This window comes from Gorilla gorilla, chromosome 10 (genome assembly GCF_029281585.2).
Source record: "Gorilla gorilla gorilla isolate KB3781 chromosome 10, NHGRI_mGorGor1-v2.1_pri, whole genome shotgun sequence".
In the NCBI taxonomy this organism is placed as follows: Eukaryota; Metazoa; Chordata; class Mammalia; order Primates; family Hominidae; genus Gorilla; species Gorilla gorilla.
In genome coordinates, this window is record NC_073234.2 from 66,966,033 (window position 1) to 66,990,708 (window position 24,676).

The window sequence follows — 24,676 nt, forward strand, 5'->3', positions numbered from 1 at the left end:
GGGGCGGACACGAGGGCGCACTTCGCAGACTAGTCCCCCTCAGCTGCCTGACTCCCCGGTGGCTTTACCCCTTCAGGAAATAGGACCCCCAGATGACACAGGAATCCCCAGGCTCCAGTACTGGCCATTCTCCACCAGTGATCTGTATAACTGGAAGACTCAGAGTGCTCGGTTTTCAGACAACCCCAAAGATTTACTGGCCTTACTGGATAGTGTCATGTTCACCCACCAGCCCGCTTGGGATGATTGTCAGCAGCTCCTCCAAATCTTGTTCACCACGGAAGAGCAAGAAAGAATACAGATAGAAGCTAGAAAGCTGGTCCCGGGGGACGACGGTCAACCGACTGCCAACCCCGACCTCATAAACGCAACCTTTCCTCTGACCAGGCCGGCATGGGACTACAACACAGCAGAAGGTAGGGGACGGCTACAACTTTATCGCCAGACTCTAATGGCAGGTCTCTGGGCAGCTGCTCACAAGCCCACTAATTTGGCTAAAGTATATTCTATTCTGCAGGGGAAGACAGAGAGCCCAGCTACCTACTTAGAAAGATTAATGGAAGCTTTTAGACAGTACACCCCCATAGATCCAGAGGCTCCAGGAAGTCAGGCAGCTGTTGTAATGTCTTTCGTAAATCAGGCAGCCCCAGATATTAAGAGAAAACTCCACAAATTAGAAGACTTGGAGGGAAAGCGGATTCAGGACCTCCTTCAGATAGCCCAGTGGGTTTACAATAACAGAGATACTCCAGAGGAAAAGCAATTTAAGGCCACTGAAAAAATGACCAAGGTCCTGGCAGCAGTGGTACAGAAAGAGCATCTACAGCCAGAGTACACCCAACCTAGGTGGCCCCCCCGGCATGATAATCTGAGCAAAGACCAATGTGCCTACTGTAAGGGGGCTGGCCACTGGGTAAGAGACTGCCCCAAAAAGAAACCACGAGGACAGGGACCCGGACCCCCTAGGTCTACGCCCGTACTAGTCACTCAAGACGAAGACTAGGGAAGACGGGGTTTGGACCCCCTCCCCGAACCTAGGGTAACTTTGCAAGTGGAGGGGTCCCCAGTCCAGTTCTTGGTCGATACTGGAGCACAGCACTCGGTCTTAGTTAAAACTAATGGGAAATTATCCTCCAAATCCTCATGGGTACAAGGGGCCACAGGAGTTAAGAAATACCCATGGACAACACAAAGAACAGTAAACCTCGGAGCCAAGAATGTAACCCATTCTTTCCTGGTCATCCCTGAGAGCCCCTGTCCCCTATTGGGGAGAGACCTGCTAACTAAAATGGGAGCACAGATCCATTTCCTCCCTGAGAGGCCCGTCGTGACCAACTCCCACAATCAACCCGTGTCCGTCCTGACTATAAACCTAGAAGATGAGTACCGGCTCCACCAGGAGAAAGCGGCCCCTGACCAGGACATAGCAACCTGGCTCCAGCAATATCCAGAAGCGTGGGCGGAAACGGGGGGCTTAGGTCTAGCAAAACACCGTCCTGCCTTATTTATTGAACTTAAGCCTGGGACAGACCCCGTGCGGGTACGCCAATACCTGATGCCCCTAGAGGCCAAGAAATGGATTGCCCCGCATATCCGCCGGCTCCTTGACCAAGGGGTCCTTCGCCCATGTCACTCACCCTGGAATACTCCATTGTTGCTGGTACGAAAACCTAATAGTGGAGAATACAGACCTGTACAAGACTTAAGAGAAATCAACAAGAGGCTTGTGGACATACATCCAACTGTGCCTAACCCGTATAACCTCCTAAGTACCTTAAACCCTAAACATCATTGACACACTGTTTTAGATTTGAAAGATGCTTTCTTCAGTTTGCCTGTAGCCCCTCAGAGCCAAAAGCTCTTTGCCTTCGAGTGGAATGACCCTGATAGGGGTATAAGTGGCCAACTGACATGGACCAGGCTGCCGCAGGGATTCAAAAACTCTCCTACCCTGTTGGATGAGGCCCTCCATGAAGTCCTGGGTGAGTACCGACGTAAACACCCTGAAATAATTTTACTACAGTATGTTGATGACCTCCTAATTGCTGCTGAGACCCAAGAAGCTTTCATCCAAGGGACCAAGGGTCTCTTACAAGCTCTGGGAAATCTAGGCTACTGAGCCTCGGCCAAGAAAGCTCAAATCTATAAGCCAGAGGTAACATATCTAGGGTACCTTCTTAAGGGAGGGCAGCGCTGGCTAACAGACACCCGGAAACAAACTGTTCTGCAGATCCCCAGGCCACAATCCACCCGACAAGTGAGAGAATTCCTGGGGTCGGCAGGATTTTGCAGACTATGGATACCTGGGTTCGCAGAACTGGCTAAACCCTTGTATCAGGCAACACGGGGGCAACAGCCATTTAATTGGACAGACGAAGCCGAGTTGGCCTTCCAACAGATTAAAACCGCCCTACTCTCCGCGCCTGCACTAGGACTACCTGATGTTACCAAGCCCTTCCACTTATACGTGGATGAGAATAAGGGTGTCGCTAAGGTGGTAATACCTCAGAACTTAGGCCCCTGGCGGAGGCCAGTTGCCTACCTGTCAAAGTTAGACCCAGTGGCTGCTGGGTGGCCCCCTTGTCTCTGAATGATTGCGGCCACGGCTCTGATGGTGCAAGATGCTGATAAACTTGCCATGGGGCAAGAATTGCGGGTCGTTACTCCACATGCCATCGAAGGTGTACTCAAACAGCCACCTAATCGATGGATGAGTAACGCCCGGCTCACCCACTACCAAGGACTACTACTAAATCCTCTCAAGATAATTTGCCTGCCCCCAATGACCTTAAACCCTGCCTCACTGCTGCCCAATCCGGACCTGGATGCCCCACTCCATGACTGCACCAAGATACTAGCTCAGGTGCACGGAGTTCGAGAAGACCTGCAGGACCGCCCACTTCCTGATGCCGACCTCGTCTGGTTCACTGATGGGAGCAGCTTCATGCATCAAGGCCAGAGGTATGCTGGAGTGGCAGTAACTTCAGAGACTGAGGTAATCTGGGCAGAACCCCTGCCCCCGGGGACATCGGCCCAGAAGGCCAAACTGATAGCGCTCACCCAAGCTCTTACCTTAGGGGCGGGGAAAAAGCTGACAGTATATACAGACAGCCGATATGCTTTTGCAACGGCACATACACATGGGGCCATTTACAGGGAGCGAGGGTTACTGACAGCTGAAGGAAGAGATAAAAAACAAACAAGAGATCCTTGCCCTGCTAACAGCCCTATGGAGGCCAGAAAAATTAGCCATTGTACGTTGCCCAGGGCATCAGAAACTAACTACTCCAACTGCTCAAGGCAACTTTCTGGCAGACCAAACTGCAAGAAATGTGGCGAAGGCTCCCAGCCAACTCCTTGCACTCCAGCTGCCTGACCCGGGCCCCTGGGACTTGCCATATTTCCCTGAATATTCAGAACAAGATCTCCAGTGGATTGACAAACTTCCCCTGAAACAAATCCAGAATGGGTGGTGGACTGATACTAATGACCAAACCATCCTACCAGAAAAATTAGGACAACAGGTGTTAGAACACATCCACTGAACCACCCACCTGGGGGCCCGGCGGATGATAGACCTGATCAGACGCTCCAAGCTCAAAATTAGACATATAGCTGAGACGGCCAGCAATATCGTTACAAGTTGCAAAGTCTGCCAGCTTAACAATGCATACCCCCAATCTCAAGCTGCAACAGGAACAAGGCTCAGGGGAACCAGGCCCGGTATTTACTGAGAAGTAGATTTTACTGAAATAAAGCCAGGAAAGTACGGGTACCGGTACTTACTTGTCTTTGTAGATACTTTTTCAGGGTGGACTGAAGCATTCCCAACCAAAAGAGAAACTGCTCAGGTCGTAGCAAAGAAAATTCTGGAAGATATCCTTCCCAGGTATGGCTTCCCCATCCAGATAGGGTCAGATAATGGGCCCACTTTCGTCGCTAAGGTAAGTCAGGACTTGGCTTCCATCCTTGGGGCAAATTGGAAACTACATTGTGCTTACAGGCCCCAGAGTTCAGGACAGGTAGAAAGGATGAATCGGACCTTAAAAGAGACCTTAACTAAATTGACTATAGAGACTGGCGCTAATTGGGTAGTCCTTCTCCCCTATGCTCTGTTCCAGGCCCATAATACCCCTTACAAACTGGGCCTTACCCCTTACGAAATCATGTATGGCAGACCTCCACCCCTGGTTCCTAGCTTAAAAGATGACCTGCTTAAGTCTGAAACAGAAAATGTCTCTGAATTCTTATTTTCCCTACAAGCCTTACAGAAAATTCACCAAGAAATCTGGCCCAAGCTGAAAGAGCTATATGAGACCAGTTCCCCACCGACACCCCATCCGTACCAGCCGGGAGACTGGGTCCTGGTTAAGCGACACCGACAAGAGACCCTAGAGCCCAGGTGGAAAGGACCACTCCAAGTACTCCTGACCACACCCACCGCCCTGAAGGTAGAAGGCATTGCGTCGTGGATCCACTACACCCACGTCAAGCCAGTGGACCCAACCTCCGACCTTCTGGGGCCAATCACGGAGGCGGCTAAAGCACCGGACACATGGACTGTGGACAGAGCTAAGAACAACCCCTTAAAACTCACCCTGCGCCGGCAGCATAGCTCACTGCAAACATGCAGTTAAGTAGTCTAACTCTAACATTAGTCGCCCTAGTGGCCGCTGGGGAAAACATAAAGCTAGCTCCTAATCCCTTTGTCTGGAGATTCTGGCTTTATGAAAACCAAACCCACCCTAGACAACCTCATAAGCCCGGGAAATTAGTGGCCAGTGCAGATTGCCCCTCCTCAGGGTGCAATAGCCCAATTTTACTAAATTTTACCAATTTCCCAGTAGCCAAACCAGTGGCACCAATAATATGCTTCGAGTATGATCAGACTAAATACAATTGTAAGCACTATTGGTGGCACCAAAGTGCCGGCTGCCCTTATAACTATTGTAACATCCATAAATACCAATGGTGGGGTGGAGAAGAACAGATAGATCCCAGATGGCCCTTCCATCGCAGACGAGATAGAGACCTTTCATATACATGGATAGTTAGAGACACCTGGAACTCCCGCTGGACCACGCCTCAACACGGGGCTGTATACTACTCATCCGCCTCCACATGGCCTAGCAGTCACCTCTATCTGTGGTGGGGTCTAGTGCAGGTACGGCCCCTGGTCCATGGAAATATCCAGCGACAAGAAAACCACCTGACACAAGATTTACGTCCTTTTTCCTGGTTAAAATTATTGCAAGAAGGATTAGAACTTGCCAACCTTACAGGACTTCACAGCCTGTCTGGCTGCTTTCTGTGTGCCACTCTAGGGCGTCCACCGCTAACCGCTGTCCCCCTGCCATGGGGATCCTCCACCTCTGCCCAAGCTAACAACCACCGAAACCTCTCATATGCCCCTATCCCTAACGTGCCACTATACCTAAACCCCAGTCAAGAAAAGTGTCCCTACTGTTTCTCAGGAACTAATTCCAGCCTCTGCAGCATCACTGCAACGCCCCCTAATATCACCTTAAGGGCTCCGTCAGGCATATTCTTCTGGTGTAATGGAACATTATCTAAAAACCTATCAAGCCCCTCTGTTACCAACCTACTGTGTCTTCCTGTCACATTAGTTCCCCGGTTAACTCTACTTACTGCCGGCGAGTTCCTAGGGTATACTGGTAACTGGACTAGTGCTGTTATTCACCCAGACCCTAGACCGAGACCTGCACGAGCCATATTTCTCCCCCTCATTGCAGGAATCTCCCTCACTGCATCCTTCATGGCAGCCGGATTGGCTGGGGGAGCCCTAGGTCACACCCTCATAGAAAGTAACAAGCTGTACCAACAATTTGCCGTTGCTATGGAGGAGTCAGTTGAGTCCCTTGCCTCCCTCCAGCGGCAGCTCACGTCCCTAGCACAGGTAACCTTGCAGAACCAGAGGGCCTTAGACCTTCTCACTGCTGAAAAAGGGGGAACATGTATGTTTCTAAAGGAAGACTGTTGTTTCTACATAAATGAATCAGGGCTCGTGGAAGACCAGGTCCAACAGTTACGCAAGTTAAGCACAGAAGTAAGAACACGGCAGTTCGCTTCAGCTGCAGACCAATGGTGGAACTCATCTATGTTTTCTCTGTTAGCCCCCTTCCTTGGACCCCTGCTGAGTCTACTATTTCTGCTTACCGTAGGACCTTGTGTTGTTAACAGAATTTTGCGGTTCGTTAAAGAAAGGTTTAACACTGTACAACTCATGGTCCTCAGAGCCCAATACCAACCTGTAAATGCTGAAACAGAATCAGACTTATAAGACCCAAGATTGGCTCTAAAAATACCTGAAAAGAAAGGGGGGGAATGAAAGGAGCCGGGCACATTCCTCAGCCCTGGGCTCAAAACAAACAAGCCCAGTACAAACACATCCCATCCTTCCATCCCACCACATATCGCCATATATCTCTCAAACTTCCTGAGCCCAGTACAAACACCACCAGGAAAGTCTCTGATAAGAGGACAGCCATTCAAAGTTTTACTGAAAGAGTGGGAACCAAAAGAATTCCTTTGTTCCCCTGTAACTTTCAGGCTATAAAAAGCAAACACTCGTATTGTTCAAGGCCCTCTTGTATGCTGTGGAATGGAGGGACCAGGTTCGAACTTGTAGTAAAGATCCTTGCCACTTGGCTTTGACTCTGGACTCTGGTGATCTTCTTTGGGGAACTAATGGTCTGGGCATAACACTCCCTCAGGTGATCTTGCTATCTCAACCTTCCAAGTGGCTGAGACTGCAGGAATTGCTTGATTCTGGGATGTCGAAGCTGCAGTGAGCCACGATCACGCCATTGGCCTCCAGCCTGAGTGACAGAGAAAGACCCTGTTTCAGAAAGTAAGAGAGACAGGTTAAAGAAATAACTCCTTTAAATTATTGCTATTAATTGTGATCTAAATTATCTTTTATATTTTTATATTTTTCACTCCTACTAGTTTATTATTGTTGTTGTTAGTATTTCTTTGTATTATTGTTTGTTATTATTGTTATTGTTTTTATTATTTAGTTATTTAGAGATGGAGTCTTGCTCCATCACCCCGACTGCAGTGCAGTGGCACGACCATGGCTCACTGTAGCCTCAAATTCCCGGATTCAAGTTCGAGACCAACCTGGGCAATATGGCAAAACGCCATGTCTACTAAAATCTGTCACTGTATACACCCAGGGCCGTTGGATATGGCAGGTGCAAGTTCAGAGGCTGAGGCAGGCAGTTCACTAGAGTTTGGGAGTTCGAGACGAGCCTGGGCAACAGGTTGCAGTACATTTGCCTGACCAAGGCCCACCGCAGCCTCCACCTCCCGAGCCCAAGAGATGCTCCCACCTCAGGCTCCAAAGGAACTGGGGCTACAGGCGCCTGCCATCACACCCAGCTAACTTTTTAATTTTTTTTTTTTTTAAGTAGAGACGTGGTCTCACTGTGTTGCCAGGGCTGGTCTCAAACTGCTGGACTCAAGCGATTCTTCCACCTCAGCCTCCCAAAGTGTTGGGAGTATAGGCATAAGCCATGTTGTGCTGCCTTGTTTTTTATTTCCTTCATTTTCCTTTTTTTCTTTCACTTTCTTTCCTTTTCTTTTTCTTCTCTCTCTTTTTCTTCCTCCCTTTTTTCTCATTTCTCATTCTCTTTTTCTGTTTCTCTGCTTTCTATTTTCTTTTTCATCTTTCTTCCCTTTACATCTCTGTCTCTCTTGATCTTTTCTGCTCTCTCTGTTTTCTCAATTTGTTTCCTCCCATCCCTCTGTCTGTCCGTCTTTGTGTGGATTCTGGAAGTCTCCTTATTCTGTATCCCCTGTATATGTATCACAAGCCTCTAAGACTTTCGCTTTGTTGTTTTTCCTCCTTGTTGCATAAAATGTATTCACTCTTCTTTTATTTCAGTATTCTGTGGACAGTAGAGGGCTGGAAAAAAAACAGAAACATGAATTTGATTGGTTTCACAAGAGACATGGCAGACCAAAGAACGTACGATGAGTACTTTGCTAAATGCCCTGTTTATTCTCCCAACTGGGCTCATAAAAGTACGGGCACATTTGGTGGGTTGAGAGATCTCTATGTAGTCATGACCCTGTAATTATACTTGACTAGAGTGGTGATGACAGACAGGCGGCACAGAAACCTGCCCTTCTTTGGTGCCAATTGAGCATGGTGACAACAGATTCAAAATGGCCTATGTCTCAAGTTGAAGGTCCTGTTTTTCTGCTCTGGTCTTTAGGAATGAGTGGAGCCTTCCCGTGCTCTGCCATTTTCTTGCATTTTTCTTTTCACATACATTCATTCACTTATTTATTAATTAATTTATTTTAAATAGAGTCTCGTTCTGTAGCCCAGGCTTTGGGGTGGTATCAGCTGGCTGCAATCTCCGCCGCCCTCGTTCCAGTGATTCTTCTGCCTCAGCCTCCCGAGTAGCTGGGATTACAGGCACATGCCACCCTACTCAGCTAACTTTTGTTTTTTCAGTAAAGACAGTGTTTCACCATGTTGCCCAGGCTGGTCTTGAACTCCTGACCTTCAGGGATCTGCCCCTCCCACCCCCGGCCTCCCAAAGTGCTGGGATAACAGGTGTGAGTCACCGCGCCCAGCCTAAATTGCAATCTTTCAAAATAAATAAGTTTTTAAAAAATAAATAGGACATCACCTAGTGGCCAGTGTTATTGAAAGTCGAGGTGGCACTGAGGGAGATCTGGCCAACTTCACAGAGCCTGGGGCAACTGCTTTCTCTCCTTCCCTTCTGGAGGCCCCTCCGTCTCTCCCTCACTGCCTAGGGAACTTCCACCCTGGTGGGGCAACTGTTGTTCTTTTACCCCCTGGGTAAATGGTGTCTCGTTCTGTCGCCCAAGCTGTGGCATGGTCTTGGCTGGCTGCAATCTCCGCCTCTCTGGTTCCAGCGATTCTCCTGCCTCAGCCTCCTGAGTAGCTGAAATTACAGGCGCGTGCCACCCTACCCAGCTAACTTTTGTTTTATTAGTAGAGACAGGGCTTCACCATGTTGGCGGCCAGGCTAATCTCAAACCCCTGACTTCGTGATCCACCAGCCTCAGCCTCCCAAAGTGCTGGGATGACAGTGGTGAGCCACCGCGCCAGGCCACCGTCATTGGTTTTAACTGGAGATTCTAGATTTGAGGCACACTTCATTCTATGCCACAGAATGTCTTCTTTATCCTGCCATCTCAGGAAAGCCGGGACCCTTGTGATTCATTTCAAACCGAGAGTCACCTCATGTTTGGAAAACAGATCCGCTCCCAAGTTCAGTGGAGGGATGTGGCATGTAGGACGAGGGACTGTTCCTTCTGATTTGGTTTGCATGGTGGGGCCTAGGACTGGAGCTCACTGAGGATCGATGGCTCCCTCTACCTTGGGTTCTATTGTCCCCACTCGGGAACACGGGCCTTGGCAGATCCTGGCCCTTCCTGGCCGTTAAGGTGCTGTCAGAAACCCCATCCCGAGCTCAAATGCCCCGAATGACTGTGGCCCACGCCTCTCCAGAAACATTTGAAATCTATCCTCTACGTGTGGCCACCTAAAACCACTGGAGCGCGCGACACTCAGCTGCCATCCACCTCACTGCTTTTGGGAGAGAATGCTGAAAATCTCTTGCTAATTCTCTCTTGACTCGAGTTCTTCAAGGGTGTGTGGTCAGGACCTAGTGAGACCAGATGTATTAAGTCAGGCTGGGTGTGATGGCTCATGCCTGCAACCCCAACCCTTAGGGAGGCTGAGGTGGTAGGATCGCTTGAGCCCAGGAGCTCAGACCAGCCTTGGACAACATGGCCAAAACCCGAGTTGCTTGCCTGTGGTCTCAGCTACTCAGGAGGCTGAAGTGGGAGAATCACCTAACCCTGGGGTGGTTGAGGCTGCAGTGAGCTGTGATGGTGTCACTGCACTCCAGCCTGGGTGACAGACAGAGTGAGACACTGTCACAAACAGAGGGACAGACAGACAACAGCTATATTATGTCCTTCTCAGGGTAGGAAGCAAAAATAACAGAATACAGCATTTAAGATTTTTTTTAATTTTAAATTTCAATCTACTTATTTATTAATTTTGAGTCCAGATTATGAAATCAGCTAATTTTTGTATTTTTGTGGAGACAAAGTTTCACCATGTTGCCAAGCCTGGTCTCAATTGCCTGGGATCGAGGGATCCACCCATCCTCGGGCTCCCGAAGTGTGAGGATGACAGGCATGAGCCACTGCTCCTGACAGTGTTGGTTTTTTCTTCATTTTTTAATCGCTTGTCTTTCCAGGAGTTTCACGGCAGAGTGTTTGGCTGGCTTGTTTAAATTCATTCTGAATAGAAATTGAAGGTGTCAACTTCTGGCCTCATGGACTCTGAGCTGACGAGTCCCCTGGTCTGTCTATCACGGGACTGTATACGTAAGCAGTAAAAAAGTCGTAACGTTTAAAATAAATAATTTTGTTGTACAGAAATAAACGGATACACTCAAAACACAGAAATGATTTTTTAAAAAGTTATCTTAGTCCTGGTGGGTGTGCCAGTGATTCTTTTAGGTTTAGAGCTTGACTGAGAGAATTTCCAGTTGTTCTCTGGATGGAATTTCCAGATGATCCAATGGGTGAGGACTTAGGCTGTGTCTTCCAGGGACCATGGTCAATTAGTTGTGGGGACCACCTGGGAGGGTGCAGCAACCCACTGTGATTTGGGGGCCACTATCCTTCCCCTTCCCACTCCCCCTCCGGGTGATCCCAATTAATTCCGGGATGACACTCTCATTGGCAGACATCGGGCATCACCTAGCGGCAACTGTTACTCTGAAAACTGAGGCCTCAAGGGGAAGGAAGCTCATGGTGCCTGCGCACAGCCCAGGGCAACTGTGTCTTCTCCACCACGCCCACCACCCGCCCACACCTCCAAGTTCCTCCCTCCCTTGTTGCCTGAGGAATTGCCACCCTGATGACTGGGTCTGGTTGTTCTTTGATCACTTAAACAAAAAATAAATATGCCGGACACGATGGTTTACACCTGTAATCCCAGCACTTTGGGAGGCAGAGGCGGGCAGATCATGAGGTCAGGAGTTCAAGTCCAGCCTGGCCAGTATGGTGAAAACCCATCTCTAATAAAAATACAAAAAATTAGCCAGGCATGGTGGTATGCACCTGTAATTCCAGCTACTCAGGAGGCTGAGGCAGAAGAATTGCTTGAACCCGGGAGGTGAAAGTTGCAGTGAGCTGAGATCGCGACATTGCACTCCAGCCTGGACAACAGAGTGAGACTCCGTCTCAAAAAAAAAAAAAAAAAAAAAGGCCAGGTGCCGTGGCTCACGCCTGTAAGCCTGTAATCCTAGCACTTACGGAGGCCAATGCGGGTGAATCACCTGAGGTTGGGAGTTTGAGACCAGCCTGACCAACATGGAGAAACCCTGTCTCTACTAAAAATACCAAGTTAGCTGGGTGTGGTGGCACTTGCCTGTAATCCCAGCTACTCGGGAGACCAAGGAAGGAGAATTATTCGAACTCAGGAGACAGAGGTTGTGGTGAGCCAAGATTGCCCCATTGCACTCCAGCCTGGGCAACAAGAGCAAAACTCCGTATCCAAAAAAATAATAATAAATAATAATAATACAAATAAATGAGTTTCCAGGAAAAAGAGAAAAAAAAAAACCCACAGTGACATAAACATACGCCTCTGTCCTTTTGAGGCAGTAATGATGCTACAAAGTGATCCACCCGTCTCAGCCTCCCAAGGTGCTGAGATTACAGGCGTGAGCCACTGTGCCTGGCTATGTGTCATATCTATGTGTACTTTTTAAATTTTAATTTAATTTTTGTATGTTTTGAGACAGACTGTCACTGTGTCAACCAGGCTGGAGCACAGTGGCGTGCTTACAGCTCACTGCAACCTCCACTTCCCAGGTTCAAGCGATTTTCCTGCCTTAGCCTCCCAAATAGCTGAGACTATTGACACACGCCACCACACCTGGCTAATTTTTGTATTTTTAGTAGAGACAGGGTTTCGCCATGGTCGCCAGGCTGGTCTCGAACTCCTGACCTCAAGTGATCCACCCGTCTCAGCCTCCCAAAGTGCTGAGATTACAGGCATGAGCCACTGCGCCCAGCTATATGCAATTTCTTAACTCACCTCATTTCTTGACTGGGGACCATGGGCATTTGGGCCACTTTCTCATGGAACTTACTTGTGCTTCACGATCTGTTAGGACCCAATCAGGTCCACAGCACTTCCATGACATGCTAGAGTGTTGCTGTGCACACCCACTTAACATCCAGTGTGTGATGAGCGGCTCAGGTAACACATGGTAACTTCGTGGCCCCACAGTTGGGCATTTGGTTTCTACTAACAGTCAGAGGCTAGCTGAGAGAGCCTATTGCTCCAAAGAAGAATGAGTATCTGCAGATAACGGCAGGGCCTTGCTCTGAAATCCTCAGGGCCTCCACTGTGATTTGGAATAGCCTGTATCTCAAACGGATGGTCCTGTTTTTCTGCTCTAGTCTTTAGGAGCGAGTGGAGCCTTCCCATGCTCCACCACCTTCTTGCATTTTTTTACATTCATTTATTCATTCATTCATGTATTTTTTAGAGAGGGGGTCTCCCTGTGTCACCCAGGCTGGAGTGTAGTGATAGGATCATAGCTCACTGTGACCTTGAATCGCTGGGCTTAAAGCGATCTTCCTCTGCCTCAGCCTCCCGAGTAGCTGGGCATACAGGCACGGGGGTGAACCACAACACAGCACAATACCGGGTTAATTATCTTCCTTCTTTTTTACTGTTTTCTTGTTTCTTTTCTGAGACAAGGTCTCCCTCTGTCACCCGGGCTGGAGTGTAATTGTTCCCGGGCCAAACTGAAGGTCGGGCTGCTTATTCTCCCGGCCTGATAACGAGATGCAGATGAACTAAAAAAGGAGGCAGTTTTTATTTCTGTGATCACTTACAGAGAGAAGGCCTAAAAATGTCGCCAGACTGACTCAAAATTACAAAGGTTTATAGAGCTTATATACCTTCTAAACTATCTGTCTAAGTGTAAAAGACATCTAAAGATGGAAGCGATTGACTTTTTTTTTTCTTTTTTTTTTTTTTTTTTGAGACAGTCTTCCTCTGTTGCCCAGGCTGGAGTGCAGTGGTGAGATCTCGGGGAAAAACGTGGCCGGCCGGAGTCCTCCCACAGACAACAGTGCCTTCCCGGCAGCATCTCCGCCGGGCCCAAGAGGGTCGTGGAGTCGCTGGCTTCCTCCCAGGGTGCGTTTCGCGCCCACGCGGGGCACCCCAAAGCGGCAAGAAGGCCTTTGTGAGAAGGGAACAGGATGCCAGGTTTGAAAGAAGACCTTGAGGCGGCATGGGGCAAAACGCGGCCGGCCGGAGTCCTCCCACGGACGACAGTGCCTTCCCGGCAGCGCCTGCGCTGAGCCTGGGAGTGTCGTGGAGTCCCTGGCTTCCTCCCAGGGTGCGTGTCACGCCCACGGGGGGCACCCCAAAGCGTCAAGAAGGCCTCCGGGGGAAGGAAACATGACGCCAGGCTTGAAAGGGGACGTTGAGGCTGCAAGGGGAAAAAGCGGCGGGCCGGGGTACTCCCACGGACCACAGTGCCTTCCCGGCAGCCTCTGCGCCGAGACTGGGGGTTGCGCAGCACCGGATAAAAGCGGCGAGGCTGGGGTCCTTCCATGGAGGACAGTGCCTTCCGGCAGCCCTTGCGCTGGGCCCGGGGGTGTCGTGGAGTCCCTGGCTTGCACCCAGGGTGCATGTCTAGCCCATGGGGGACACCCCAAAGTGGCAAGAAGTCCCCCAGTGGAAGGGAACAGGACGCCAGACTCCAAAGGGGACGCTGAGGCAATCCGGGGAAAAAATTCCCACGGAGAACAGTGCCTTCCCAGCAGCCTCTGCCCCGGACCCAGGTGGGTCGTGGAGTCCCTGGCTTGCACCCAGGGTGCATGTCTCGCCCACAGGGGAGGACAGGCAGAGATGGAGAGAGGAATGGAGACACGCAGGGAGGGAGTGATGGACGTTGTTAGGGTGGTAGGGAGGGACAGAGACAGGAAGTGAGGGACAGACAGGGAGATGGAGGAACACTGAGAGAGAGGGAGGGAGCAAGGGACAGAGGGAGGAAAGCAGAGAGAAAAAGCAGTCTTCTGCCTCCAGGAGCAACAGGACCCCCGGGCTCCTGGAAAATGTTAAGCGCCCAGTGGGAGTTAAGGGCTGGGCCGGCGGGGCACTCACTGGCTCTCCGGATCGCCAGACTGGGTTACTTCATCGCGGAGCAATTCGTATGAATTCCATCGCCCCAGGAATGGGCAATTTCTTCCAAGACCAAAGAGCCAAGACTCAGGTAGCAGCCCGTTTTCACCCACATGGTTTACAGACTACACATCCCCACACTGAGTACTGCAACGGAGCACGAGGAGGATAGTCCCATCCACACAGGAGTCACTCAGGACGACTGAAGCGTGATTTCGGATTCCACGTTTCTTTGCCCTCTGCAAGGGGGACTGTTGCTCACCTTTCTCCGGCCCCCGAAAGCGTGATCATGTTGTCTGTTTGCTTCCCGAGCTCTGCGAGGACACAAAAACTTCCAGAGAAGCGTGGAAGACCAGCATCGTGTTGGTGCTCTGCTTTCCAGTTTCCAAAACGGCCATATTGGAGACTCCCCATGTTGCAGGAAACAGGAATCCTTCGTGGGGCCGTCATGCTGGGGACGTTTCTTTTCTCTGTGGTTTCGCTCTCGTTTTCTACATGAAAATGAACAAGATCCACATACCTGAATCTGTGAGGGTATCACAGCAACGGCGACACCCACAGGCATTGCCCCCTTCACAGAGAGAGGACCTGAAAAACTCAAGACTGTCGTGGAGGTTCTGTTCCACACTCCACCCTTCCAGGGAGGTTTCTCCCTGAAGACATATGCAAGCCCAGAGAGCGGCTTCCAGTTTCCATAGAATTCCTGGAGAACCCCAGAGAGCCAGCCCCCGAAGTCCCACTTCCTTCTCGGCTCTGGCCCCACACCCACCCACACCACAGTGCCCTGGTCCCTGTGGTTTCCAGCTTCGGGAGGGCTGCTACCCCGAAGCTCCTGCTACCCCGGAGCTCACTCGCATTCATGAAGGGGTGGAACCTGTGGGTCTTTTTTTTTTGTTTTAAACTTATAAAGAAAAGAGGTTTATTTGACTCACAGTTCTACAGGCTGTACAAGAAGCATGGTGCCAGCATCTGCTGTGGACAGAAGCCTCAGGCTGCTTCCACTCATGGCAGAAGGCAAAGAGGAGCCAGTGTGTCACATTGTGAGAGAGGGAGCAACAGCCTGTGGGTCTTTATAAGAGCCGCTGGCGGGGCTGGCCTCTTGGCTGGACCTGCATGCAGTGCAGAGGCCGACTGAGGTGCACAGGAGCCCGCCGGCCTCTCTCTGCCCTTGTCTGTCCAGGAAATTCTGGCCAGGTCTCACCATGAATGTCTCTCCCAACACCTTCCGTCAGTTGTCACCCTCCTTCCTCGTCGGTCGCCTTCACCCACACCGGGGCTTGGACAACAGCACTTCCCGCACCCCGCATGCCCTGGGCGCCTGGGGCTCCCCCACAGGGTGCTCTCGTGAGCCAGGCAGCAAGGACCATCACCCTGCTCCAGCCCAGCCAGGCTGCGCAGGCAGAAGGAATCTCCCAACTGGTCCTGGCACTCTGGGATTTTGCCTACGCTGCCCTGGCTCATCCAGAAGCGGCGCCCTCCAACCCTCAGGTTCCTCGGTGGCCTTCGCACACCAACAAATGCCAGGAGGACCAGGACCCACAGAACGGCGGCCTGCTGGGTGCTTGCTCAGTGGGACAGGCTTAGGCCTGCTCAAGCTGAGCCAAAGGGTGAGGTGTGCTTGCGCCACACACATGCTACCCGAGTCCGTGGTGGAGCTGGGGCCAGGGGCCCCATGTCGCCAGGGCCGCGTGGGAACCTGAAGCTGGGGCACCTCCACCTCCAGAGCCCGTGCCTCCGGAAGCCTCCACGTCACAGAAGCAGATGCAAGCCATCCAGGTGCCCTCCCAACCGTTCCAGGAGCCGGAGTGCTTGTCTGCAGTCACCTCTAGCCTGTTAGATGAGCTTCTGTCGACCCCAGAGTTTCAACAAAAGGCACAATCTTTGCTAGAAACGTAGCCGCTGGGGGAGTTGAAGGACTTGGAAAAGCCCGCATCACTGGAGCCACTTTTTATGGAGAAAGTATGCCGGGCTCTGCTGGAGGCGTTTATGACCCGGGGTTTGGGTGGATTGGGGTCAGGTTGGTGTCCTCACTTTCGCAGTGAATATCTGGCTTGGTATGGAGAGGCGTGTCTTCTTTTCAGGCTGGCTTGTCTAGGATCCCTGAGTTCTTGGTTCCTCGAGAGACTACATACAGATGAGAGGTGTCATTCTTTCCTGAGTATTCCAAGGATTTCAGAGTCCTCCCAGGTACCAGGTGGTGGGTGGTCTCCTTCACATGTGAGGGTCCGCAGGCCAGGCTTTGGGACTAGACCAGGCAGAGGTCACATTCCTATTTGTCCAGGCGTTCTTTAGTGGTGTGGGTGGAGACCTTCTACCCATGAAATACCAGCCGTGGCTGCGGCGAGACCTGCTCTCTTTTCTGCATCTTGCCTCCTCTGCCTCCCGGCTCCACTGTCTTTCGTCCACCGTTGCCCCACCAGCCTCCTAGACTTCACCGTTGGGCAACTCCAACTAAATGTAGACCCTGAGATCTTTCACAAACCAGGTTGCTGTTCTTTCCAGGCAGGAGTGTTGGCAGGCATGAATGGGGAAAGGAAGGGAGACAGAGTGGGAGGGAGAGACTGAGGGAAGATGGAACGGATGGACAGAAGGAAGATAGAACGGATGGACGGAGGAAAAAACGGATGAACCAGAGCAACTTGGAGGGAGGGCAGGAAGAACAGAGGGAGGGAGGGATGGACAGAGGGAAGGAGGGACAAAGGGAGAAAAGGACCAAGAAACAGAGAAAGGAAGGCAGAGAGAAAAGCGTTCTTCTGCCTCCAGGACCAACAGGATCCCACACTTTGCGAATATGTTTGGCGCCCACTGTGGGCTGATGGCTGGGACCACAGCCACATCCGCCAGTGAGGCCCTCCAGATAGCCAACCTGGGTTTCTTCATCCTGGAGCAATTCAGAGGAATTCCGTCTTCCAAGGAATGAGCTACTTACCCAGAGAGCAATGAGCTGAGACTCGGGTGGTAGTCCGTTATTCAACCCCATGGTTCACAGATGACATATCCCCACATTGAGCCATGCAACAGAGTGGGACGTGGATGCCCCCATGCACACAGAGTCAAAGGGAGACTGAAGCGTGATTTTTGGATTACACATTTCTTTGCCCTCTGCAAATGTGTCTGTTGCTCACTTCTCTCTGGCCTCTGAAATCGTCATCATGCTGATTCTTTGTTTCCTGAGCTCTGTGGGGATCTAGACACTTCCAGGGAAGCATGGAAAACCAGTGTCGTCTCGATGCAGTTTGTTCCAGTCTCCAAACAGGCCATATTGATTGGAGGCTCCCCATGTTGCAGGAAAGAATCCATTGTCAGGCCATGATGCACAGTAGTTTGTTTTCTGTGTGGCTTCGCTCTCATTTTCTACATGAAAATTAACGAGATCCACACAACTGCATGTGGAGGCTATCATGGCAACTGCAACACCCACTCTCTGGCAATAGAGTGGGCAGCCTCACCCCAGGAAAAATAGACTGATGGACATCCAGACACACCCCACCATCACCACGAGCAAACCCACCCCCTACACACAGACACACATGGGCCTACGGGTGCAGGCACACACACACACACACAGAGACACACAAAGACACAGACATCTTGAAGGAGAGCAAAGGAGAGAGGGATGGAGACATAGAAACGTAGGGAGAGAAAGAAACAGCAATAGAGAGCAGGGAGGGGAGAGAGAGAGAAGGCAACAGAAAGAGCACAAGGTGGAAGGAGAATAAGAGAGAGCTGGTCAGGGAGCTAGAGAGCGAGAGAGCCTTTGAGTGGGAGCGCTCTGCTCTGGTAGACAGGGCCCCTTTGAGCAGACCAAGGTAGTGTAGAGTTTTCTTGGGCCGGGCCAGAACAGGGGTTCAAGGCCGCCCATGTGGGAGGATCAACGGAGCCCTGAGACATGTTTTTTCTTGGATTTGTTGGTTGCTTTGGGGGTGTTTTCGTAGGGTCCTCGTTTGTTGGCTCCTCTCTGTCCTCTTGGTGCAGTGGGCCCCGAGAGTTGTAGAGTGCACCAGTCCTTCTGGCGGGAGCCATGGCGCCAAGCGTGCCGATGGTGCCTGAGGCCTGGGTCTCTCTCATGTCCTCGGGATTGGAGTTTACACGAAGTCCATGGCAATGGGAATCCGGGTGCACAGGGACGTTTTCCTCACAGCTGGTGAAGGCAATGTCCTTCCCTGGAAAATGCAGCCCATGCATTCTGGAGGAGGTCTTGGCTGGTGTGGTGTCTGTGGGACCCTCTGCCCCTGCCCGCCCCCTCCCCAGGCTTGGATGTTTGTGGTGGCACCAGATGAGTGAATTGAATTGCCTGGGTGTTCGTGGAGCAGGAAGACAACCAGGATGGCAGGGAACCTGGGCCTGCGCCTTCTGGGTCTGGTCCTGGCCCGCCCTGCTCTGGCTAGAGTGGGGGATCTGGTGGAGCTGCAGTGAGGTAGAAGAGGTAGGATGCTGCTGCCTGGCGGTGCTGCAGTGGCGGAGCCCCAGGAGGAGGTCTCCAGCTGTGGTGGGGGCACAGGCAGGTGGAAAAGGGGTAGCAGAGTCAGGGGGTGGTTGGGAAGCAGGGCGACAAAAAAGGGAAAGAGGTAGGGAGCGGGAAGCCAAAAGCCTACAGCACCCGGTATTCCCAGTCAGTCTCCCTTCCAAGTACTAACCAGGCCCCACCCTGCTTAGTTTCACAGACCAGAGAAGATCAGGCGCCTTCAGGGGGGTATGGCCATAGACACCGGCAGTGATGCCTGGATGACACAAGAGCCTGGCCCAGCCATGCCTGCCTGACTCCAGGCTTCATCCCCACTCGGAGGCCGCGGGGCTTGGATCAGGGACCCCTCAGCCACTCGCCCCCTGCCGGGCTGCTCTCCCCCTCCACGCCGGAGCACTGTGGGCCGCTGCGCTGCGCTTTCCGGCCTCCAAGAGCCTCCCGCCATCGCCGGCGGCAAGGGCGTGCACTGGATCGCCGCAGCACCACCCTGCTGTTGAGTGGGGACGCCAGAGGTTTCCATCCCCTGCTCAGACTTTGAGCTCTCCGGGAGGCCCCCTTTCCTCTGACGCTCCAGTCCTTCCCCGGTCTCCTGAGCTCCCAAGCCTCCACCACATCGGACCCACTCAGGACGGGTTGTGCTCCCAGGCGTGAGGGTCCTGGGCCATGGTCCTGGGATCCCCTCCTGTCCTCCTCCTGGCCTTGGAGGGATTGTTTTGGTTCCTAGCTGCCTCTCCTGCAAGGCCCCCTCTTGCCCCACCCACCCAGAGCTGCCAGGGCTGCCCAGGGGCGAACAGCCGGCCTACGCCTGCGGGCCTTTTCTCTCACAATGTCCCTAAAGGGTCGCTTGTCCAGACAAGGACATGGCCCGTGGCCAAGTGAGTGGGGCGGGGGGCAGGGGGGTGTTGCTTTGCCCCGCCCTGCCACTAGAACCCGCAACCTAATCCCAGGAGAGAGAGGCTATCAGCCAGACACACCCCACCACTACCACGTGCAAAACCACCCCACCCCCACAGACACACATGGGTGCACGCGTGCGGGCACACAGACACACACACACACAAAGATACAGACAGCTTGAATGAGAGCAAGGGAAAGAAGGATGGAGAGAGACAAACAGCAATAGAGAGAGAGACAGAGACAGAGACAGAAAGAGCACGAGATGGAGGAGGAAGAAGAGAAATAGAGGGGTGAGAGAGCTAGAGAGCCAGAGCAATAGAGCTTGGGAAAGGCCAGTGCTCTGCTCTGGTAGACAGGGCTCCTTCGAGCAGGCTGGGGTAAGGTGCTTGAGCCAGGCCAGAACAGGGGGGCAGGGCAGCCCATGCAAGAGGGCCAACAGAACCCTGAGACATATTTTTTCTTGGATTGGTTGGTTGCTTTGGGGGTGCATTTTGTAGGGTCCTTCTTTTGTTGGCTCCTCCGTGTCTTCTTGGTGCGGTGGGCCCCGAGATTTGTAGAGTGTATCTGTCCCTCTGGTAGGAGCCGTGGCACGGAGCGTGCCCATGGGGCCTGAGGCCTGGGTGTCTCTCGTGTCCTCGGGACTGGAGTTTACTCGAAGTCGGTGGCAATGGGAATCCGGGTGCACAGGGACGGATTTCCTCATGACTGGCAATGGCAATGTCCTTCCCCTGGGGAAAGAAGCCCATAGGTCCTGGAGCAGAGGTTTTGGCTGGCATTTGTGGGACCCTCTGCCCCTGGCCGCCACTTGTCCTGGGCTTGAACTGTTGTGTGGCGCCAGATGAGTAAACTGAATTGCCTGGGCATCCCGGGAGCATGAAGACACCAGGCACCTCAGGGAACATATACCACCCCGCCTCAGCTGGAGCCAGGCTCCTGGTGGGGCTGCAGCAAGGCTGAAGAGGTGGGATGCTGTTGCCTGGTGGTGCTGGAGTGGTGCACCCCCATGAGGAGGTCCCAGGCTGCTGTGGGGCCGCAGGCGAGGGGAAAAGTGGGAGCAGAGTCAGGGGAAGGTTGCGAAGCACGACAAAAGGGGGAAAGAGGGAGGGAGGGGGAAGGCAAAAGCCTACAGCACCCGGCATTCCCAGAGATCCTCCCATTCAAGTACTAACCACTCAAGGCCTTTGGTCTCTACAATTAGCTAGCCATGTCTATGTTCTTTCCTTCAGGGCAGTGAGTTCTCTCAGTCCCTGGCTGGGTCCAGAAGTGCCATTCAGAAGTCAGGGAGTAGAGTCAAACATTTTAGAAGTAAACCGGACATTCTATTGCATTTCAGCTGAGTTGGCATTGAAATCACAAGACACAGTCCTTCCTATTCCTCCTTTCCTTTTCCAAAGGCACAGTAGCCACCAGGACTCCAGGCCACAAGGAGTACTGCCAGGCTACCACCAATGTTCCCTTAAGGCTCAAAGCCTCTTGTCAGCTTGTGATGAATGCTGCCTGGCCTGGGACTTGTGGTTTTCAGGGCAGTGGGCTCCTCACTGGCCCTGGGCAGGTCCATACATGCCAACCAAGAATCAAGTCCTAGAATCAGGGATTCCAAAAGCTTGCTTGGTGTTCTACCCACCTCTGGCCTTGCTGGTACCTAAGTGGCAAGACAAAGTCCCCTTTACTTTCTCCCTCTGCTTTTCCCAAGCAAAAGGAGTTTTGCCCTTTAGCCATCACAGCTTGTAATGTGCTGAGTCTCACCTAAATCTAGCAAGACTATGAGGCTCACCCAAGGCCCTTGATGTAGTATCTGGCTATGGCTCCTGGTTATTCAGGGCCCAAAGGTTGTTAAGTTTGCAGGTGGTAAATGCTGCCAGCACTGGGTTCTTTCCTTCAAGGCAGCAGGTTTCTTTTTGGCCAGGGTATGTCTAGGAATGTCTAGACAGGAGCCAGAGCCTGGAAAGGAGGCCTCAGAGCTCTGACTAGTGTGCTATCTTGCTGTGGCTGAGCTGGTATCCAGTCCTCTCTACTCTTTTCCTTCCTCTCCTCAAGCAGAAGGATGGGGTCCCTTTTGGAGCCATGAGATGTGCAGCCTGGTATTAGGGGAGTGATAATGCCAGAACTCCTTTGGCTGCCCCAGCTGGTGTCTCAGTATGTTGCATGCCCTCTCCACCCCAGCCCACTGTTCCTGGGCCTAGTTCAGCCCTAGGCCTCACCTGAGAGTTGCAGTCCTGATGGCCTAGGCTGTCTTTCAAGCTTTCTTAGATACAAAGAGTGCTGGAACCCTCAGTTGCCAGGTTTCCAAACACTCAAGTTCCAACCATTGGAGTCTGATTCCCCTCTGGCTAGTGCTGCTTTAAATGATCTCTCTGTGGATGGGCATTAACAGCTTTTGGTCTGGTTTTCCTTTCTGCTCTAACAGGACAGCACTGGGTTCTTTGCCTCACAATTGCTGTGTTCTCCCTCCTGCAGAACCCAGAGTTGATCTCTGCACCACGCTATCACTGCTGGGGGTGAGGAAATTCTGGCACCAGTGATTCAGCACTGTTTTTTTCTCTCTCTTCAGTGCCTCTTTCAGTGATATGAAGTTAAAACCAGGTACTTTGAGTACTCACCTGATTTTTGGTTCTTATGAATGTATTTTCTATGTAGATATTAATAGTTGTTCATCTGGTGCCCTTGCAGGACGGATGATTGGTGGAGCCTTCTTTCTGCCACCTTGCTTTACCCTCACACCCAAGAATCAGAATGCAGAACTTTTAATAAGAAAAGCTTTCAGAACTCAGGAAGGACCAGGAAGATATTCTGGTTCTCCATGCTTAACATTGGACTGTTTCTTCAACTTAGGTGCATAGCACTGACTAATCAGGGATTATCATAGATAATTTGACTTGGACTATGGAGTTCATTCAAATACTTTAGACAATTTTAGTGCTGGCTGACTTGGCAGGAAAATCTGGCAAAGTATTTTCTTGGTATTCAATTGATTTTTATTCTGCTTGGGTTAGCAGTTTTATAAAACAGTCAGTCTCTTCATTAAAGTTCTGGGAATTCTTACCTAGTTCGAATGATAATGATTCTAAAGTTCTCAAAAATCTGTATTCAAGAGTGCTTCTCAGGACATTTTCCATCCTTTCATGAAACTCCTTAAAGATACAATATTCTAGGATTTTGCAAGCTTGTAAATTTTTAGAAATTAACTCAGAATTAAGCAATTTACACTGGACATGACTTTAAATTGTCATAGTTAGACACAATTGACAAGAAAATTTTATTTACAGGCGTGAGCCACTGCGACTGGCCTCTGAAGTTAATTTAATAAAACTTCATAAATAAATGTATCAAATGTGTCATCTTTTCATCCCAGATTTTTGTGAATCTATGCCTTGCATTTTCCCCCAACTTTCTATATTTATCTAGTTTTATCTATTTTTTACTTCTTCCATTTGAAACCTTTAAGCAACTTCAAACAAAAAAAATTAAAACAATTTTTTTTGAGACAGAGTCTGGCTCTGTTGCCCACGGTGGAGTGCAATGGGGTGATCTCGGCTCACTGCAAGCTCCGCCTCCTGGGTTGACGCCATTCTCCTGTCTCAGCCTCCCCAGTAGCTGGGACTACAGGAGCCCGCCACTAAGCCTGGCTAATTTTTTTGTATTTTTAGTAGAGACGGGGTTTCACCGTGTTAGCCAGGATGGTCTCCATCTCCTGACCTGGTGATCCACCCGCCTCGGCCTCCTAAAGTGCTGGGATTACAGGTGTGAGCCACCGCACCCGGCAAAACACATTTTTATACCTTTATAAGTTTTCTCATTAAAAGCATATCTTCACAAGCCTGTAATCCCAGCACTTTGGAAGGCCAAGGGAGGTGCATCACTTGAGGTCAGGGGTTCGAGACAAGCCTCGCCAACATGGTGAAACCCTGTCTCTACTAAAAATACAAAAATACACCCGGTGTGGTGGTGAGCACCTGTTATCCCAGCTACTTGGGGGGCTAAGGCAGGTGAATCACTTGAACCTGGGAGGCGGAGGTTGCAGTGAGCTGAGATCATGCTACTGCATGCCAGCCTGGGCAACAGAACAAGACTCAGTCAAAAAAAAAAAGGCCAGGTGCGGTGGCTCACGCCTGTAATCCCAGCACTTTGGGAGGCCGAGGTGGGAGGATCACAAGGTCGGTAGATCGAGACCATCCTGGCTAACACGGTGAAACCCTATCTCTACTAAAAATACAAAAAATTAGTCGGGCATGGTGGTGGGCGCCTGTAGTCCCAGCTACTCGGGAGGCTGAGGCAGGAGAATGGCATGAACCCAGGAGGCGCAGCTTGCCGTGAGCCGAGATTGCACCACTGCACTCCAGCCTGGGCGACAGAGCGAGACTCCATCTCAAAAAAAAAAAGAAAGAAAGAAAGAAGAAAAGCATATCTTGCTTTTTATACACCCTGTATGCAGAATTGTTAATTAATTCTTAGTAACCCCAATTTTCAGTGAAAACCCTAAAGAGTAATTTTCAACTGTCTTATATTTGTGTTTTTAGATAAAAAACCATTTTATAATTTTTAAGAAATATAATTCTTCAAATTATTTTTTATTAACAGAACTAAAGATATTTAGGTTTTCTATACCATATACAAGTAACATGTCATGGTATATAGACCTAATTTTTTATGGTGAATATTTCATTATTTTAGCTTACAAATGACTCAGGACATTTTATAATTACCTGTTACTTAATTTAACATGACTTTAAGGTTTTAAATTACTGAACAGAATTTTGAAACTATGACACAGGTAGCATCCCTAATGTCTTCCCTCAGTAATTCTAGATCCCAAGTAGCCTCATGGCACCCAGGCAAACTATGAAGATCAGGGCCTGCCTGAGTCCATTAGGACTAAAGACAGAGCTGTGAAGTCTATACCTGTAGGATCCAACCCCTCCTAAAACAGCAAGGAGGCAAAATAGGAAAAGCAAAGAAAGAAGGTGCCAATTGGGCTTGATTCTGGCTTGTAGCTGCTGGTCTAGACACTGAGAACATGTCTCCAGACTTCATCATGGACACTTATCAAGACCCCCTGAATCCAGGAATTCTCAACAAAAGAC

General features: G+C 50.8%; 2 pseudogenes; both read right to left on the bottom strand.

Moving 5' to 3' along the window:
* The window catches only part of LOC129525986 (adenylate kinase isoenzyme 6-like), a 47,201-nt pseudogene extending 33,459 nt beyond the window's left edge, over positions 1–13,742 (bottom strand).
* Positions 13,743–18,821: 5,079 nt separating this feature from the next.
* Positions 18,822–18,940, bottom strand: LOC115930240 (uncharacterized; annotated as a pseudogene).
* Positions 18,941–24,676: the final 5,736 nt, after the last annotated feature.